This window comes from Lepidochelys kempii, chromosome 22 (assembly GCF_965140285.1).
Source record: "Lepidochelys kempii isolate rLepKem1 chromosome 22, rLepKem1.hap1, whole genome shotgun sequence".
Classification (NCBI taxonomy): Eukaryota; Metazoa; Chordata; order Testudines; family Cheloniidae; genus Lepidochelys; species Lepidochelys kempii.
The window spans coordinates 5202475-5218810 of NC_136401.1; the positions used below are offsets into that span (position 1 = coordinate 5202475).

The following is a 16336-nucleotide window of genomic DNA, read 5'->3' on the forward strand; positions in this document are numbered from 1 at the left end:
TTGCACCCCCCTTTTCCTGGGAAATGTTGGATAAAAAGCCTCACCAATTTGCATAGGTGACCACAGACCCAAACCCTTGGATCTGAGAACAATGAAAAAGCATTCAGTTTTCTTACAAGAAGACTTTTAATAAAAAATAGAAGTAAATAGAAATAAAGAAATCCCCCCTGTAAAATCAGGATGGTAGATACCTTACAGGGTAATTAGATTCAAAACATAGAGAACCCCTCTAGGCAAAACCTTAAGTTACAAAAAAGATACACAGACAAAAATAGTTATTCTATTCAGCACAGTTCTTTTCTCAGCCATTTAAAGAAATCATAATCTAACATGTACCTAGCTAGATTACTTACTAAAAGTTCTAAGACTCCATTCCTGGTCTATCCCCGGCAAAGACAGACTATAGACAGACACACAGACCCTTTGTTTCTCTCCCTCCTCCCAGCTTTTGAAAGTATCTTGTCTCCTCATTGGTCATTTTGGTCAGGTGCCAGCGAGGTTACTATTAGCTTCTTAACCCTTTACAGGTGAGAGGATTTTTTTCTCTGGCCAGGAGGAATTTTAAAGGGGTTTACCCTTCCCTTTATATTTATGACAGGGCTAATCTTGATTTACTGAGTAATTCAAATATAATCAAAACAAGCTACTGATGGCATATTCCCCATTATTCAGCTGTTTCAGACTCTCACCTGTGGATGAGGATGACAGAAGGCAGGGAGCTTATCCCACGTTGAGAGACTCAGTGGTAGGTGGCACCTAGCAATGACACCTCTCCGAATTGGGAGACACCTGGGGCCAAGAGCAGTTCCCACTGCTGTCCAGGGATGCGGATGTGGGCCTCCCTGGCCCACTTTCCCCCCGCCTCCTGTCTACTGCCATGCTGGTGCTCCCAGCCAGCAGTCTCTCCTCCTGTGGATGTAGATGGGAACGCTCCTTTCATTCAACTGCAATTTGGTATCTGTGGTGTATACTCTCTATCCACCTTGATGTAATAGCCGGTTTATTCAACAGGCCCTGGTCTTTTACAGCTCCTACCATGGTTCAGATGGCCACACTGGTACAGGCAGTGGGATGATAGCAATTCTGGGTCACTATGTACAGGGAAGAGCAAGGTTTGCTCTAGATCACTGGTTCTCAACATATTTATCATTGTGGGCCATATATGCAGCCCACATGTTACCTGGGCCACAGGGGCCGGGTGGCATGGCAGTGGCAGACCTGACCCCAGCCCTGGACCCCTGGAGCTCGTGGGGCGGGCTGCCTGCCTGCCTGCCTGCCCGCCCCGGACCCCAGACCACGCACGACTGCTTCTTCCCACACCTGCCTGGCCCCTTCCCCGCCCCTGCCCCGCCCAGTTCCGCCCCCTCCCCCAAGTGCACTGCACCCTCACTTCTCCCCTCCAGTGCCTCCTGACAATGCGAAACAGCTGATCCGTGGCAGGCGGTGGGCGCTGGGAGGGAGGGGGAGGTGCTGTTCGGCGGGGCCTGCCAGCGGGCAGGAGGCGCTGGGGGGAGGGGGAGGTTCTGATAAGGGGCTGCCGGTGGGTGCTCAGCACCCACCATTTTCCCCTGTGGGTGCTCCAGCCCCGGAGCACCCATGGAGTCGGCACCTGTGTTAGAAACACAGATCCCATGTTGTTCCGACAGGTGGGAGTGTCTTCCATAGCCACATTCAGAGCAACTGCAGGGTGAGCAAGAAATCGGGGGCAGTGACTGGCTCCCGCGAAAAATAGCATTCTTTAAAAAAATATTTAAATTGCAAAGAGCCCCGCTTCTCTGCGATGTGATCGGAAGGACCCGTCTCACAGCACGTATTCAACCCATCAGTATACTCATTCCTCAGCCATAAAAGGCAAATCTTGTTGTGGTACTCTGTACCTCAAAGCATCACCCTAGAATCCCCATATTCCCCCTCATCATATAATTATGGCATATTTCATACAAAGCTTGCCATGTAAGATATCATATGAAAAGTCATGATCTGTGAAACCCATTGTTCTGTCCAAACGTGTATATTGTTAGTGTGTATGGAGTTATGAGATTTTGCTCTATGATTGCTACTGAAATATGTTGCAATTTGCGGAGTCTCCATTGCTAGTTCTCCAGTGACAACAAAGGAGGTAACCCACTCCCAGAAGGGTGTTAAATGACCATGGATCAGCAAGGGTGTTGTAATCAAAAGATTTACAGTGCTGTAAGAGGACTGCACAAGCATCACACAGTAGGGCACTGCTCAACTCTGTGATTCAGCAAACCCCACCAGGACATGTCTGGGCTGGTGTTTTCCAGGCACAAGGACTGAGGGTATAATGTAAGGGACAGTGGCATCATGCTTTGGCCTTTCTCCTCTCCCACCTACGCTGGCAACAACAAGAGCACTGGGAAGACAAAGACTTCAACTTATATCTTGTGGCAATGAATTCCATGAGTTAATTGTGGATTATGTAAAAAATATTTCCTTTTATTCGTTTTAAATAAAACTTGGACAGTTTTGCTGGGAGACAGTGTTTGTTTATTTCTCTGGTATCTTCCAAAATGTAAAACAGCATTACCAAATCTAACAGTTTTCAATTCAATATTTGTATTAATCTTGTTTATATTGAGGCTGCTGCAGCTCTCAAATATGACCCAAGAAGACAAAGATGTCTCAACCACCAGGCAAGCCATTTAGGAGTTGATTGTTTAAAATCATCCACCAGTGGCACACTCGGAGAATCTGTGTTAAAATACTGGCAGTGATCCACCATGCAATGGGCAGGTGGCCACATTCTGCACCAGCATCATGCAGCCCCATGTACAACCCATTGCAGTAAGCTAGTTTCAATGTGACAAAGGCCTAGAGGAAGGCAGGGAGTTCCCCAAACCTGAAAGGAATGGTCACTCTTCCAGCCAGATGCAACTCCCCACCCCACACCTCTTTTTGGAGACAGAAGCTGGTTAATCTTAGAAAGGCAGTCCAGGGCCTAACAAAACCTTAGCTTGTGAGCCCAAGTCACTAGTGACAAACATCCACTCTCCACCGTGCATGCAGATAGCATGCTTGCCAACTCTTCCATTTCTTTCCTTCAGTCTTGCCTGCACTGGGCTTCAAACATCTCATCCCTGTTCACAGCCCTGGTTCAGGCACACATTGCAACCAGGTCTGAAGTGATGGAGATTCAGAGCCAGGTGTCATCAAATGCAGAGTACAGCACAGGTCAGATTTCCTCACTGACTCTCCTAATGGTCTCATATCCATGTTGAGCAGGAGTGTGGCCAAACCTGAACCCCTGCAGTAAACCTCATGAGAAAGCCCTTGGGGCATAAGAAGAAATTGCCTTGGGATTTGCCAACTAGGAACAAATGGAATCTTTCAAGACCAACTCCACCCACTGCCATTGGTGTCAGCAGACAAGAGACTAAAATCTCATGGCCAACGGTGTAAAAGGCAAACGACAGATCTAATAAGAGGAGCTCGGACACTGTCTCCTCATCCTTTGTTAGCAGAAGGTCATCAACCAGTCCAGTTTGAACCCCACGCCCAGGACTAAAACCAGACTGAGCTGGGTCCCAGAAATCAGGTCACTCCAGCAATTGCTAGAGTTGACCCACTACCATCCTGTCAATGGGGTTTTCTAAAAACGGGAGTACATGTACAGACTGACAGCTTGGGAGCTCATCAGCCTCCAGCAATGGTTTCTTTAGCTGAGGCGGTACAAGTTTCCTGAATTACTGGGCTGCCTGCTCAGGGGGTGGGAGCCAGGAAGGACACGGATCCAAATCACAGGCTTCAGCCTCAGCACCCCTACCACTTGCAGAAGCTCAGTGAGTGAGACTGGCCGAACCTCAAGGAGAGAAGAACTAGCATTTGTCCGCTCCGGTCATTACTCTCTCTGCCCAGAAGCAGCCACCTGAATCCAGATATGAAAAACTTTATCTGCAACATAAATTCTTCACAAGGAAACTCAGCTGCATAGCCGCTAGGAGGCAGCATGAAGGTACCACCCTGCCACTGGCTCTGAACATATCTGCTGTGCCTCACTTCGTGGATGCTCTGGTTGTACCTCCCAGACCCTGCACATACACCTTCAAAAATTCTGTGCCGCCAACAGTAGGTTTCAGTTCAAGACCCACCCACTGGAGCCCTCTTGCTTCAGCTACAGCAGGCTGCTTGCAACCTATGCTGCACTGTGTGGGCAACACTGGCAGGGAGGGCATTCAGATGCCACCAGTGCACAACAGTCCCCCCCAGACTCCAACACAATGCTATGTGGCTGAACGAAACCTTCCTCAGACCCATCTGGAATCCTGGAGGCTTTATCTAGGGTAGCCTGTCAGGACAGCTGCCTGCAGCATGGGAGCATCCCAACTCAAATCACAGGAGATGGTGACCTGACCCAGATAAGGGGAATGTTGTCACTACCCACATTTTTACCCCACTCCCAGTGGTTACTCAGGTGTGTGCTTTGATTTTCTCACTTGAATCTCAGTAGAGGGGTTAAGGAAACAGCCTATTTATTATACATGTAGGCAATGATGACAAATTGCTTCATTCTGTAACATGACAGTCTGCTGATCCTCCATCATTCAGCCCCATCCTTGTATCAAAGCATATAGGGACAGGACCATGGCAGGTGAGCTCCTGCATCTTAGGAAAGCTGCCAGACTGAAATTCAGCAGGTGGATCAGTAATAAAATACCAGCCACACAGGCCACCTGTCTTCTCCTTCAGGATTTAGTCCTCAAAGTCCTCCCAGGACAATGTCTCCACCCAGCATACCATTGAAACTGCTCTAAAACCTAAGCCCTGCAGTGACTGGAGTGTGGAGGTTACCGCACCAAACAGCTCCCCTTCTGTCTCTGGTGTTTCCTGCAGCCCCCCAGCCCTCATTCCCTCCTCTGAGCATCTGCGCAAAGAGACGGAGGAAGCCAAGCTAGAGTATAACCTCCTAAAAACCAGTGGCCACCCTCTCACTATACTGCCTCATTTCAATTTTTGGCTTTAGGGGATTTTTGAAGCTCTCAGGACTGAATCCAAAATCTCAGAAACTTCAAGGATACCTCAGCCAAGTCTACGTTCTTCACAACCGTGTAGATTGGAGACAAGCCTTACTACCTGCCATTGTAGACAGGCATGGCTCTCACACAGACCTTCCCAGACACCAGAAGGTGAGCTGCCTCACTAGCCATTCCCTCCCAGGTGCACGGTGACCTGGGGCTCCAGGCTCAGGCACACACGGCCACTGGTGTGAGAAGAATGAGAAGTGGGTGGAAGGCTCACCTGTGCAATCACCTTCTTCCTGAACAGTGCAGAGGCAAGGGTCACATTTTCTCCGTTAACTCGGGGCCCTGCAGGAGCTTCCTTACTCCCTGCAGCAGAAGCGCTGACTTTCTCGACCCCCGGCTCTGCCCCAGATCCCCTCCCACTCCACCCCTTCCCCCAAGGCCCCACCCCGCCTCTTCCCACCTCCACTCAGCCCCCACTCCACCCCTGCCCCGCCTCTTTCCATCCCCTTCTGCACCCTCCCCTGAGCATGCCCCACCCTTGCTCCTCCCTAAAGCCACCTGGATGCCACAGAATAGCTGATCGCAGCAGGCGGGAGGAACTGGGAGGGGAAGGTGCTGATCAGCGGGGATATCGGTGGGTACTCAGAACCCACCATGTTTTTCCTATGGGTGCTCCAGCCCCAGAGCACCCATGGAGTCAGCACCTATGCCCTACAGCGCCTGGCTGGGTAAGAGGAGAGCCTTGCCCCTGCCATTTCCACAAGGCTCCTGGCAGCTGTGACCAGGCAGGCTTGTCTTCCAGCTGCACCAGGCCAGAAGATTGTGAATGTGTCTTTCAAACGCAGGGGCTTTGTTAGTTGATTTGCCTTTATCACCTCAAGGCTGGGCCCTGTAATGTGTTCTTGCCATACTACACCTTGAGCCTAGCCAAAACTCAAGCTGATGCAGAATGTGCAGGCTGCTTGTGTCATAAATATAAAGGGAAGGGTAAACACCTTTAAATCCCTCCTGGCCAGAGGAAAAATCCTTTCACCTGTAAAGGGTTAAGAAGCTACGATAACCTCACTGGCACCTGACCAAAATGACCAATGAGGAGACAAGATACTTTCAAAACTGGGGGGGGGGGGGGGGGAAACAAAGGCTCTCTCTGTCTGTGTGTTGTTTTTTGCAGGGAACAGAAAAGGAATGGAGTCTTAGAACTTAGTAAGTAATCTAGTTAGATATGCGTTAGATTCTGTTTTGTTTAAATGGCTGATAAAATAAGCTGTGCTGAATGGAATGGATATTCCTGTTTTTGTGTCTTTTTGTAACTTAAGGTTTTGCCTAAAGGGATTCTCTCTGTTTTGAATCTGATTACCCTGTAAGGTATTTACGGTCCGGATTTTACAGAGGTGATTCGTTTACTTTTTCTTCCATTAAAATTCTTCTTTTAAGAACAGGTTTCAGAGTAACAGCCGTGTTAGTCTGTATTCGCAAAAAGAAAAGGAGTACTTGTGGCACCTTAGAGACTAACCAATTTATTAGAGCATAAGCTTTCGTGAGCTACAGCTCTCTTCCTCAGATGCATCTGAGGAAGTGAGCTGTAGCTCACGAAAGCTTATGCTCTAATAAATTGGTTAGTCTCTAAGGTGCCACAAGTACTCCTTTTCTTCTTTTAAGAACCTGATTGCTTTTTCATTGTTCTTAAGATCCAAGGGTTTGGGTCTGTGTTTACCTATGCAAACTGGTGAGGATTTTTATCACGCCTTCCCCAGGAAAGGAGGTGTAGGGTTTGGGAGGATTTTGGGGGGAACGACTTTTCCAAACGGGCTCTTTCCCAGTTATATATCTGTTAGACGTCTGGTGGTGGCAACGATAAAGTCCAAGGGCAAAAGGTAAAATAGTTTGTACCTTGGGGAAGTTTTAACCTAAGCTGGTAAAAATAAACTTAGGGGGTTTTCATGCAGGTCCCCACATCTGTACCCTAGAGTTCAGAGTGGGGAAGGAACCTTGACAGCTTGTAACATGGTGCCTCAGGATAGCAGCATGATGCCAGCACTCCATAAGCAGTCTGTCTGTGGCTTTCTGGGTGGAGCTCCAGGTGTTGTCTTTGACAAAGCCCTAATCAGCCCTAATCAGCTTGGTACCCACCTTCTTGAAAGACCACGGCCATGGCTGCAGTCAGGTGCCCCTCAGTTCAGAAGAGGGGGGCTGATTTCCTGTGGAATGCTTCTCCCATACCCAGAGCTGGCTGACCTTCTGGGTGCGTCACTACACCCATGGGGCTGAGTGGCCATTGCAGGAGTGCAAAGGCAGCAGAGGGAGGCATTTTTCTTAGGGGAAAGCTGCAATGGGGGGTTGGGCATATAGAATCATAGAATATTAGGGTCAGAAGAGACCTCAGGAGGTCATCTAGTCCAACCCCCTGCTCAAAGCAGGACCAACCCCAATTAAATCATCCCAGCCAGGACTTTGTCAAGCCGGGCCTTGAAAATCTCTAAGGATGGAAATTCCACCCACCTCCCTAGGTAACTCATTCCAGTGCTTCACCACCCTTCTAGTGAAAAAGTTTTTCCTAATATCCAACCTAGACCTCCCCCACTGCAACTTGAAACCGCTGCTCCTTGTTCGGTCATCTGCCACCTCTGAAAATGGCCAAGCTCCATCCTCTTTGGAACCCCCCCTTCAGGTAGTTGAAGGCTGTTACCAAATATCTTCTCACTCTTCTCTTCTGCATTCGAAATAACTCTAATTCCCTCGGCATCTCCTCGTAAGTCATGTGCCCCAGCCCCCTAATCATTTTCGTTTCCCTCCGCTGGACTCTCTCCAATTTGTCCACATCCCTTCTGTAGTGGGGGGACCAAAACTGGATGCAATACTCCAGGTGTGGCCTCACCAGTGCCAAATAGAGGGGAATAATCACTTCCCTCGACCTGCTGGCAGTGCTCCTACTAATACAGCCCAATATGCCGTTTTGGCAACAAGGGCACACTGCTGACTCATATCCAGCTTCTCGTCCACTGTAATCCCAAGGTCCTTTTCTGTAGAACTGTTGCTTAGCCAGTCGGTCCCTAGTCTGTAGCGGTCCATGGGATTCTTCCTTCCCAAGTGCAGGACTCTGCACTTGTCCTTGTTGAACCTCATCAGATTTCTTTTGGCCCAGTCCTCCAATTTGCCTAGGTCACTCTGTATCCTAACCCTACCCTCCAGCGTGACTACCTCTCCCCCCAGTTTAGTGTCATCTGCGAACTTGATGAGGGTGCAATTAATCCCATCATCCAGATCATTAATGAAGATGTTGAACAAAACTGGCCCAGGACCGACCCCTGGCTGGGGACGGCTGAGATGCAGGGGGCAGGCAGTTATGCTACAGCTTTAGACAATGCATATTGTAGCTCCTATTACTGTGTTTTCAAGTGTCCCTCCAGGGTGCCCAGAGCTTTGGTGCTGGGCTTCCTCTACACTGAAATCGAAATTGCAGCACACCTACTGCTCCTGTGCAGGAGAGTAAGGGAGGGCAAGGCAACCCTTTACTCTGCAGCACCAGCTACCCGCATGGTGGGGAAGGAGAACAGCCTTCACAGGGGTACTATTCCCTGTCTCTCCCTGCTTCCCTGTGCCATGAGCAAACCAGCTGCCCCAGACCCAGGGTCTTCACAAACCACCTTCCCTGGAGCAGGGGGACCCGGGCAGCAAATTGTGACTCTCCAAGCTGTGCTCCAGGGGTGCTGTGACAACATGCTGCCCCTGCCTTGGGGCTTGTGGCAAAGCCAAAATTCAGTCCTAAACAAATAGATCAACTACTGATGTAAATTACAGAGAATCTGCCAACGCTCCAGTTTGCACATAATCCCCACAATTCCCATGTTTCTCAAAATTAGACAAACAACCTCCCCCTGAAAGGAGAAATAAATCAGTGGTGAAGAAAGACACATAAAACAAGTGCCCCATCAGATCAGTTGTTGCTAAGCAATATATTCCCAGTCTCCGAGAAAGAGAGAGGTCACTGCTCAGCAATAAACTAAGCCTAGAGGACATAAACTCTTGGGCAACGTAGAGACACTTTATAACAGAGAAACATTTTATAACCAAGCGACTCCTTCCTCTTCTGTCTGATGGGCTAATGAAGATGGATGTGTAGTATGCGATGTTGGCACCCAGCTACAGTCTCAGGTCACCCCAATACCTACAGTGCCTCTTGGAGAACATCCATAGTAATTCCCAGCCTCCCTGTGGGAAAGATGCAGAAAGCTCCTGAAGTCAAAGTGATCACCACATCAACAAATTGTATTATAGAACAAACACACAGCATGAGCGGGATCCCTGGAAGCCCGGGCTTTCTTCATGACCAGAACTCACACGAGAGTGCGCCATAATTTGGGTGCACTATAATTACTCTGCTGCATCATCCTCCAGCATTCATGAGCAGAAGGCACTGTCTGTGCAAGACCTCCCTCCCCCATCCACATGTAATGGGGAGAGAGATTAGCAGCCAATGCCCAGTTTGAACATAATCTCCACAATTCCCTTATTTCTCAGAATCAGACAAACAACCTCCCTTACTCCTCCCCTTCTCTAAAACCTTGCAGAAGGCTTCTGTGGCTTCAATAATCCACACAGATGCTTCCTTCACTAGTCCTGCAGAGACTCTCCCAGAAAGATAACAGCCTCAGGTCACTCTCTGCACTTAACTTGATTTCCAGGGTAGCATCGCGCTCTGGAAACCCCATCAATGGAGAGCAGAGAAGGCAGAGTTAGACATAAAGCCAGCCTGGAAGCATGAGGTCTCTAAATGGCTGGGCCTGGCCGCAAGCTAACCCCCAGGGAACCTAAACTAGAGCAAGCACCAGCAAACATGCTCTAGGGAACCATCTCATGGTGACTCCTGGGGACTTGTTCCTGCACCAATATCTAATATCAAGAAGTATCCCTAAAAGTTCTTGGCTATAATGGCTAGTCTGCTCCTTCGGAGGTCCCCAAATAACTGAGGTACTTTACTGCAGAGACGCTGCCATAAACAGCAATGGGTGTCTTTTGCTTAGAACGTGCAGTGGGATACTATAGGACAAAGACAGCTACCTGCTTGGTCTTTTATACAGCTGTTCATTCAGAACAAGCACAAGTTCACGGTCTGGAAGACTATGTCCAGGAGCGAGCTGTATAGTGCAGAGAATAAACAATGACTCCTAATCTTAGTTACACATTCCCAGTGCCTGGTGTTCCCTCCCACTCTGACAAGTGCTTGAGCAAAGCAACACACAGGATTGCCATTGCTAATTGACATGAGCCAGGCACATACACAAAGGACCTGGGAAGGGGAAAACCCTACAAATGATTCCAAAGATTCAGGCCCCAAGGAATTCTGTTTTAAGCTTACAAGTTCTGTCAATCATAATACTGTGCCAGACTTTGTCATTACCAGTCGCCAGAGTGAGAGAAAAGAGAGGCCTCGAATGAAGCACTGATATTTTATCAAAGACCTAGAGGTGAATTATGACAGACCACGGGATGGGAGCAGAAATGAAGCATCAAGCGATCACCTGTACCAATCCACATAATATACCCTAGAAGTCGCCACCAGGATATTTTAACACTTCAGCAAAGAAGAGTTGCACATAGAGATGGCTAGCTACAGAGGAGAACACAAAGGTCTAAGAATACAGGAATGTACATGGGGATGGAGGAACATACAAGAAACATAATCATTCCATTGGCTGCTGTTCTAGAACGACCAAAGAATAACATGGTAACAGCTCATCTCTGAATTCTTCACACAATCATGACTTTCTCCAGGGCGTTTGTGCATATCACACCATTAGTATTATGACTGATTTTAGGCAGATGTGCAGAAGTTTCAGTTTCTTATTTTTCTGTTGAGCTGGATACTCAAGAAATCATGCATATGTACCACACGGACAAATGGACAGACAGATGTGACTGCCAAAATGAGATGCCCTGCAAGTTACAACCTTCAATCACTAACTCTGCCAGCACTGAAATCAGCAAGCCATAGGGTGGCAGGGCTCAGTATGCTTCTTGCTCAGCCATCTGCATGATGTTATATGATATCAGGCTAGCCATTCTTATGATTTATTCAAATGCTCATTACAGTCAATCTATTTTTACACAGAGGTGATGATATTCGCTGATAACGGTTAATCATTTATAATTCCATGGACTAGTGAGATGCCAATGTACTATTAAAGGGAATTCCACCAGGCGCCTTCAGAGATGCAGCAAATTGCCAAAAACTGAGTTTCGAATATACCTTGGGAGGATTTAAAACTCCACATAAGGAAGTCAATCTTGGCTGACGCCCACTGAACAAACTCAGCCATCTACACTCATCCCATCATGGGAGAGAACGAACGCTCAACTAGCCCTTGCAGCAGGAGAGACAAGGGCTACAAGAAATCTGCCTCTTTACTGTTTTACCAACCTCCTCTCCCCTCCATCAGTCACCCATCTCTTCTGCAACACGGGGAGCAGCCCCTGCCAAGGCAAGTTCCCCATGCCAAGGAATGCCACACGGACGGGTAGGCTTTTATAAGACTGTTTCTTGAGATTCTGACCTCTGGCTGTCAGGGGTGTTTACCTGGGAGCAGGAGTGGCCAGGAGATGTAACTTTTTCTGTAACCACATGGGCGGTTGTATATAAACAGTGCAACAAGCAGACAAGTAAATTATCCACAGGATGTAGCCTAGTCCCTTCACATACACACAAATGTAGGAACAGGTCAGGCCAGAACCTCTGTTTAGTGAAAATGGCAAGGCCTGGCCCTTCACCTCCACACAGAGAGGAAATCTTTATGCTACAAGTGTCAGGTTCAGACGAGTCAAACTTGTGCCAACCATGTACTGCAGTAGAGCTAATTACACACATAGTATATGAAGTCTACCTTAAAGCACAATCAATAAAGACTAATTAAATAGAATGTCATATTACAGGGCTCCTTTGTCACATTCCAACTAATCTAATTAGAATTTCACTGTATTTTAAATCCTGACTAGTTCATTGTTAGATGTTTCATTACACAGTGCAGTGCAGCCAAATATCAAATTTCTGGCCTGATCTTTAACCCATAACCTCAATGAAAGACAGGAGAAAATGCCAATCAAAGTTACTTACAGTTCAAGGACTCTTTCAGTGGATCAGCGTGAAGGCCAGAGGAGCCTCAGGATCCAATCCTCGATGGTACCTGCTGATATTTTAAAAACGGCTTTTATTAGAGAGGAAATTACTAGAATGAGAGCAGATGTCAGAGCAAAAATTAACACTCTGGGATGGATCTGTGAGGTGGGATAAGCTCAACATGGAGCTCAGTTCCTAGGCTCAAAGTATGCACGTGTTGTATTGTAAATCAGCTGACCAGGATGCAGGGGCTACAGGGAGCAAACTGCCACACACATCCCAACCACGCCTTCTGCAGGGAGCAAGCTGCACCCCCAACACACTCTTCTGGGTAGCTCTATAATTGTGCCCTTAAAGTAGAAATGGGTGAAAGTAAGAATTTCTTAATTAAATTAGGGCAATGTTGCTGTCCTGACAATTTCTGTGCATTTTGGAGGCGAAACACACCCTGTGTTAAAAGAATATTATTCAAGTTGCAAAATCAAAAACTCAAAAGTTAGGAAACACAAGAACTAAGGTTGCCCAGACAACGCTAATTTGCCTGCCTCCTGTATATGTATTCATTACATTAGTTACATGATCACATACTAGTCCTTCCACAGGACTCCTCATTCAGTGCAGAGGCCTATTTGGTCCCCATGTGCATGAGGGATCCCTGAAAGGGATCTTCAGATGGGAATGACCAGGAAAAACCACAGGGATCAACAGATTACAGAGGACAACAAATGAAAGAACAGAACAGGAGTGAGGTCATAGGTTTACAATCAGGATTCCAGAAGCGGACACCAAGCAGAGAACCCCAGACATCACCTGCTCCTTAATTTGTGCAACTCCATAAAGAGCACATTGCTGGGTCTAATCTGGAGATGCCAAAAGCTTGGATCATTGGAGCGAGGCCCTCACACCCTTCCTGACAAGGGCAAATGAAAGACACTGCTGGTCCCCACTGCTACCTGAGCAACTAGGAACAACTGAGGACCCAACATTACTTCCACAATTGCAAACCCCTATAACAAGGGGTGGGCAACATGTCAGCCGAGGAGATGCCCCTAAGCTCCACCATTTCTTACACTTTCTTCCCCCAATCATCGTGCGTTCTCTTGGTCTTCGCCGGCTCAAACCTCAGCCGTGTAGCCCTCCTACAACCCCCAGAAGCTCAACCACCTGGTTAGGTCAGAGAGAAGAGACATAGTGCTAAGCATCACCAGCAGGTTTCGCTCTTCCTCCAGAGCCAGCTGGCGGGACTCCTGGAGTACGAGGCTAGCTCTCTTTATGCATAGGGAAACCATTCCCAACAACAGTCTTTTAAAACTCTCCAAACCCTTCCAGAGTAGCTGTGGGTAATGCAAGGTGTGCTCTGCAAAGAATTCTGCTGGGGCTGGGCGGGACAAAGGTTTCCTTGGGGGTATTTGTGATGCTTTGCAAATAGAATAAAAGGAAACACTATCCAACTGAATTTATCTGCCACCTTGAGGCACAATTCAGGATGAAGAGAGGCTATGAAGCACAGAGGTAGTTCATCAGCTAATCATCCTCAGAAATTAGCCACTGAAATGTAAGTATCTATTCGACATTGGTGTCCAGTTTTGAGCCCCGCACTACAAGAAGGATGTGGATAAATTGGAGAGAGTCCAGCGAAGGGCAACAAAAATGATTAGGGGACTGGAACACATGACTTATGAGGAGAGGCTGAGGGAACTGGGATTGTTTAGTCTGCAGAAGAGAAGAATGAGGGGGGATTTGATAGCTGCTTTCAACTACCTGAGAGGTGGTTCCAGAGAGGATGGTTCTAGACTATTCTCAGTGGTAGAAGAGGACAGGACAAGGAGTAATGGTCTCAAGTTGCAGTAGGGGAGGTTTAGGTTGGATATTAGGAAAAACTTTTTCACTAAGAGGGTGGTGAAACACTGGAATGCGTTACCTAGGGAGGTGGTAGAATCTCCTTCCTTAGAAGTTTTTAAGGTCAGGCTTGACAAAGCCCTGGCTGGGATGATTTAATTGGGGATTGGTCCTGCTTTGAGCAGGGGGTTGGACTAGATGACCTCCTGAGGTCCCTTCCAACCCTGATATTCTATGATCCTATGATTCTATCTTCTTGATGGAGGAAGCCTGTACACATGTAGGGTTGCCAGCATTCTAACTGCACAAAACTAAACACCCTTGCCCCACCGCTTCCTTGAGGTCATGCCCCTTCTCTGAGGCTCTGCCTCCACTCACTCCAGCCCCCCTCCCTCTGGCACTCACTCTCCCCCACCTTCACTCACTTTGACTGGGCTGGGGCAGTGGGTTGGGGTGCAGAAAGGGAGGGGCTTCAGGGCTGGGGTACAGGGTTGGGGTGTGAGAGGGGGTGCAGGCTCTGTGAGGGAGTTTGGGTTTGGGGGGGGGTTCCGACCTGGGGCAGGGGGTTTGGGGTGCAGGGTCTGGGAGGGAGTTAGGGTGAGGGAGGAGGTTCCAACCTGGGGCAGGAGGTTCGGGGTGTGGGCTCCAGCCGGGCAGTGCTTACCTCAGGCGGCTCCCGGTCGGTGGCGCGGTGGGGCTAAGGCAGGCTCTCTGCCTGCCCTGGCGCTATGCAGCTCCCAGAAGCAGCTGGCGTGTCCGGCCCCTAGGCGGCGACACAGCCAGGCGGCTCTGCTTGGTGCATGCTGCCCATGCACGCAGGCGCCGCCCCCACAGCTCCCATTGGCTGGTTTCCCAGCCAATGGGAGCTGCCGAGCTGGCACTGGGGGCAGCATGCAGGGCTTCCCTGATTACCCTTACGCCTAAGGGCCGGACATGCTGGCCACTTTCTGGGAGCTGCATGGAGCCAGGGCAGGCAGGAAGCCTGCCTTAGCCCTGCTGTACAGTCAACCGGACTTTTAACAGCTGGTTGAAAACCGGACACTTGGCAACTCTATACACATAGCACAAGAGACACCAAACAGAAGAGACACATGGCTCCTTTCCCTTTAACCTCTGAGCATTGGACCAATTAAACAGGAAGAAATGAGGGAACAATATCCTTTTGTAATTTCTTCCTGTTGTCCCAAACTCCCTTTGGAAGCTACTGGTAGATTGGCACTGCTGTGATCGATGCAGCCATGTCAATTTAGGGGGCCGCTAAATCGATCGCAGAGTGCACTCCCGGCGACTCCTATACTCCACCTCCCCGAAAACAGTAAGGGAAGCTGGCGAGAGAGCGTCTACAGTCGACCCAGCATGGTAAGTTGACCTAAGATACATCGACATTATTCGCGTAACTGGAGCAGCGTAACTTAGGTCGACTTATCACGGTAGCGTAGACCAGCCTCTGTCCCAACTGGCTAAGTGGAGCCTTCTCTTTGCTGTTTGTGCTGCACATGAGAGATGACAGTCACTCCTTAACATCGCTGCTAAATCACATTGCAAAAATATCAGGGAGCTTCAGAACCACGTGAGGGAAGAATGTCCTTGGGACAGGAAGAACAAATCAATGAAGGTTTTTGCCCTTTTCTCTTTACAGGAGCACAGGCCTGTGGAGCTCCACAGGCCTATGCAATTCCCCAGGACTGACACAGCAGACTGAGTCATGTTCTCCTTTGTAGGAACACGTCGCTGGCTATTTCACGGACAGGACAGAGCCCACAAGCACCTCCGCCAGCTGCCACTGTTACCAGAGACGCAGCAGCTGAGGTCTCCAGAGAGCAGCTGCTTCCAGAGTCAGACAGCAGAGCTTTGTGCAAAGGGAACCCAGAAGGGGCCTTTCTTCTTACTCAGCTTTGCAAAAAATAATAAATAAAAATATGCCCTTACTAGAGCCTAGCAACATTCCGGAATAGAGACAGGGAGCTGACTCACATCCCCTTGTAGAGAGAGCCCACCTTTTATTCCCAGTGTTTCCCTTTGCAAACACGGAGAACTTCGCTAGTTTTCCCTAGTGCAGTGTCATTGGCTGATGGCAGGACTCCTGATTTGCTCCAGCATCTGTGATAGGAGAGTCAGGCTCAGAGTTTCAAATGCCAGAACACAATAGGAATAGAATAGCGCTTTAAACATAGAATTTAGTGTAACAAAGGGCCCTGCGGATTCCTTACTTACCCTCTCTGTGGCTAGGAGAAAGACACATGAAGGAGCATATAGCCACATCTTTCCATCTCTTTGCAGGTTGTACAAAATTATAACATTTGAATCAACTCTACATTCTAGCTGCAAATAGAGAGGCTTTCAGACAAAGGTAAATAATATGCAAGGCACAATGGGCTATTTCAAAGTCCCGTAACATGGG

The 16336-nt window shown here is 48.4% G+C and overlaps 1 protein-coding gene across 5 annotated transcripts in view; it reads right to left on the reverse strand.

Moving 5' to 3' along the window:
- Nucleotides 1-16336, reverse strand: part of PKNOX2 (PBX/knotted 1 homeobox 2) — a 688475-nt gene that overhangs the window by 586415 nt on the left and 85724 nt on the right. For all 5 annotated transcript variants that reach the window (XM_073320703.2, XM_073320715.2, XM_073320717.2 and 2 more), the window contains exon 2: nucleotides 12094-12166. The gene's annotated coding sequence lies outside the window, so the exon portion shown is untranslated. The remainder of the gene's footprint in view (nucleotides 1-12093; nucleotides 12167-16336) is intronic.